Below are 5000 nucleotides of genomic sequence, written 5' to 3' on the forward strand. Positions count from 1 at the left end.
TTTAGTTTAATGCGGAGCGTGATGCAGGCCCGGGCCAGTCAAGCTGAGCCCAGCTCGTGCCGGCTTACACACGCGGCCCGCTTCAGAGCAGGGGTGAGCGAATGAGTGAGCGCGCGCACTCAGGCGGCCTCTGTGCCGGCACACAGCCGCAGTCGCAGCAGCAGCAAGCAAACGAGCGAGCAGCAGGTCAGTCAGGATGGAGAGGAAGTAGGTCATGTGCAGGCAGGAAGTGGGTCAGGGCGCGCGGCAAGGAATGGCATGGTAGAGGGGCTGCAGAGAGAGGCATGCAGGAAAATGCAGCATTCTGTTGCAACACACACACATGTACGCACAAACACACACACACATAAATAGACACATTTACACAGCAACAAATGCACATGCATGCACACAGAGAAACACACATGCATGCAATCACACACACATGCATGCATGCACACCCAGTTAAAACATAGTGCATATATGCAGTGCACACTCACAAACGTGCGTGAGCACACACACACACAACAACAACCAAACACACAAACACACACACACATACACACAAAAGTCCTTCCCTTACCTACAAACACGCTTACACACTTACTGTAAGACTACTTTTGTGTTGGGAAAACAGGACAAAGAGCCTGACAGTTCTGGAGCAAGGCGACTGTTAAACCCAATTGTATGCAGAAAATTGAATTTTCCTTCCACATACAATGAATGGCCCCATTTGTTTTTCCTTGCATTATCTGATTTTCCGAGTTTTTAAACAGCCCTTGAAATTATTCTGGTATATTTAATTTTGTGTTAGTGAGTTTGTGTATTAGATTTGTATAAGGTAATTGCTTCATTTATTTGGATAATTATGTCTACTATTTATTTTTGTCGGTTTCATGCTTGCAAGACTCCACTGCACATTCTGTTTTCATACGGTAATCATTTTATTTCATTTTATTTCATTTTATTTCATTCTGTATTCCATTACATTTTTCATCACTTATTCACGCTGGCTGAGCCACATATTTGAGAATCATTAGGGCCATAACAAGCTGCAACTGCACCCTAGACAACCACAATAGCACCACACTCACACATTCTCGCCGGCTCACTCATTAAGTTTCTCACTCATACTGAGCTGTTTTCCTGTCGATGCGGCCTACCCATCGATTTGAGCTACAAGCTGCTCCTGGATCCGGAGGTATATAGTAAACATGACAGTGTCAATTCAAGTCTTAGATAGCACTCTGGGACCAAATACAAATACACTAAAGAAGATGTTGAATCAACTAGCCAAATGTTGAATTAACACTGTAAAATACACTGTGTAGGTGAGTGGTTATACCAGGGGTGGGGAACCTTTTTCATTCAAGGGGCCACTTAAAATTCCTCCAAGGACCATGAAAGTCCTCCAAGGGCTCTACTATGAACATAAACCAGAATTCCCCCCTGCAGTTTAGGCCTATATTGAAGGCAGCCACCTTTAAAACAGACTCCACCTTCTCTAGGCCCCCTGAATATAACTTGATCGTATTTCAAATGTAATTCCTAAGATTCCTTTAAAAAATATGTCATATTTCATGTGAAGCTGCATAACGTAGGCCAGATAAAACGGCCCTCAAAACATAAGTTCCCCACCCCTGCTGTATGCTATGCAACCCATAAGTAGCTCATTCCGACGAGGCAGTCCATACCGACAGAACACCCACCAGCCATCATAGACTACACAAACATTCCAGACTCGCCTCTGTCATCAAGCCGCCCTCTCTCTCTCTCTCTCTCTCTCTCTCTCTCTCTCTCTCTCTCTCCCTCTCTCTCGCAGGCCTCTTCAAAGCCTTTCATGCTGTGCTGCCTGTTGTACAATGTCCAAATTCCAGGTGAACGATGTTTGGGTCAAAGTTGTGGTTCTTCATGCACAAATACTCACCACCCACATCAACACAATCATACACAAAACACAAATCGCATACAGATGCATGTGCAAAAGGACACACACACACACACACACACACACACACACACACACACACACACACACACACACACACACACACACACACACACACACACACACACACACACACTATGCACAAGCTGTGCTTCTCTTTTCAACACACATCTCATCACAGATACATAGCGATTCAGGTACACACGTATGTGTACAAACAATAAACACATACACACACACACACACACACACACACGCACACACACACACACACACACACACACACACACACACACACACACACACACACACACACACACACACACACACACACACACACACACACACACACACATACACACACAGGCCAGATATGAAGAGCATGCCGGCAAGGGCACGTGTGTTATGAGTTGTAATACTACTCAAAGCAGACCGACTGGACTCTGGCCCGTAATCATCTCCTTTGTTCAGCCGCTCCTCCCACGTTGAAACATTCCACACAAACTGGTTCAATTCAGTTCACTTAAGTTTTATTGTTGCATGCATTTTTACAGGGCCGGCCCAAGCTTTCATGGGGACCATATCAAAATGTAATCCGGGGCCCTACAAACCACCACTCAGCAAGCATCAGATGCTTCATAAGCTTCATTTACTTGAATGAGGAGCTAAGCAGGCTGCCGGTAGATTGTGTACCCATCACCTCTTGGAGCAAAATTTCTCAAACAGAAAGCCATTTATCATGAAGGAATACCTTGCTTTCGATTCAAAACTATTACTCTTTGTTATATTCTGTGTTTATTGTAGGCTTTTTACAATTTAAACTGATACATGAAAAGTGAGATTGTACCCACAGTCATTGAAGTACTCCCTGACAAAGAAATACATGTCTAGGGAAAATGGTGGAGAGTTAATTTCTTCCTGTAACTTTGCTGCTCACATGGGGCCCCTGGTAGCGGGCCCTAAGCCATTGCATAGTTCGCTTATGCCTCGGGCCCTGCGTTTTAACCATACGGCAAAGTCCTCCTGTCATGCTGATATGAAAGGTTGAAGGGAGGATGTCCATAAAAAGAGATCGCTCATGTGGATATGCAGAGTAGATTGGCACTGCCCTATATGGACTTCCTTTCACTTGGTGCCATTTTCCTGATATAAATGCCATCTATGCTCTTGCCAAGCAGGTTTTAATGCCCTTTGACCGGCATCTTGATTTGAATTCCTGCTATAGAAATAATAATAATAATAATAATAATAATAATAATTATTATTATTATTATTATTATTATTATTATTATTATTAGCAGCACTAAAAATAGTAGTAGTAGTGGTAGTAGTAGTAGTTAGTTGTTTATTTATTGTTTGGTTGTTGTTGTTGTTACTACGCATGCAGTAGTAGTAGTAGTAGTAGAAGTAGTAGTAGTAGTAGTAGTAGTAGTAGTAGTAGTAGAGCAGTGTCTTTCTTCACAAGACTACCATCATGCTGTGCATACCGACCGACCACTCACCCCTCTCAAGAGTAGGCCTTATTGGAAGGAAACAGAGAGCGGAATTACAGACATGTTTGTATTTATCTGACATCTTTGTATGCCGGAAATATTTCGCATGCACCACATACTTCTGCAAGTCTAAACAAATCAGATGAATCTGCACAACAACACAGTCCACACTGATACTGGCAGACTTTCTGGAATATCCACCATGCAGTGCACATGATGCCTCGCCACAAATTGACCATACATGACTCTCAGTTCCCCAGGCCTGTGTTAAACTATTTGTGCAATGAAGCGTATATCTGGTTGTGGCTCAGCTACGGGACGGGCTGTTCAATAATCAGTTTAAATGCTTTCGCTGTCCCACCATTGATGTGACTATTGGTGTGCCCTGCGCTGCATTGTCTGCAGAGTAACCTATTTGGTGATCATAGATACATGCCGACGTAATTATCTAAATGTGAGTTTGTTATTATCACCCAATTACAATACTGCATATTTGTGACATAAACTTATATTATTCAAAAGGTGCACAAGCAGTATGCCTTTTTGACTGTGTGCCATTCTCTTCTATGATACTTTAATTGACCTGATTGCAGTGCATATTTAGATCACACGCCATCCTCGCCTTCATAGTGTCATAGTCTATATCGATTATTGAAGATGACTTCTTGGCAGTGCACTGCAGTGAGTGTACAAATGTTTTCTATATCGGGCATGATATACTAGCTTATGCTTTGCATTGAGCCTTCAGGGTAGGAATGCTGATGTGTTCTATATTGGCCATGTGATTTACTAGGCCATATTAAAGCATCCAGTCTTTCAGGCAGGTGCCTGATGCGCTCTATGTTGATGTTTTCAGTATTGGGCATATGATTTAGTAGCTTATACTAAAGCATTAAGCCTGAGGGGCAGGTGTTAGTAGGCTAACCAAGTATGTTGTTTGTCGGTGTGCAGAGTTGATGAAATCTATTGGCGTGTAGCAATGCGTCTTGGGAGGAGGAAGCAGAAGCGAGCAACGACATGCCGGCGTGTGTGTGTGTGTGTGTGTGTGTGTGTGTGTGTGTGTGTGTGTGTGTGTGTGTGTGTGTGTGTGTGTGTGTGTGTGTGTGTGTGTGTTTGAGCGGTCGCGCGGGAATGAGGAAGTGAGTGGAGTCCTTTTACGGGAAACCTGCTGGTGGTGGGGGGAAGGGCAAAGGCTGATGGGAATGTGGAGGAGGAAGATGATGAATGGCAGGTGTGGCAGGGTGTGTGTGTGTGTGTGGATGTGTGTGTGAGTGTGAGAGTTTGTATGAGGGTGTGGATGTGTTTAAATGTGTGTGTGTGTGTGTGTGTGTGTGTGTGTGTGTGTGTGTGTGTGTGTGTGTGTGTGTGTGTGTTGTGTGTGTGTGTGTGTGTGTGTGTGTGTGGGGTGTGTGTGTGTGTGTGTGTGTGTGTGTGTGTGTGTGTGTGTGTGTGTGTGTGTGTGTGTGTGTGTGTGTGTTTTGCCAGTGACGGTGTGTATGTGTGTGTGTGTGTGTATGTGTGTGTGCATGTGCATCTACATCTGCATGTGTGTGCATGCATGTGATTGTGTGTGCTTGTGC

Source organism: Engraulis encrasicolus, chromosome 10, assembly GCF_034702125.1.
Source record: "Engraulis encrasicolus isolate BLACKSEA-1 chromosome 10, IST_EnEncr_1.0, whole genome shotgun sequence".
Lineage (NCBI taxonomy): Eukaryota > Metazoa > Chordata > Actinopteri > Clupeiformes > Engraulidae > Engraulis > Engraulis encrasicolus.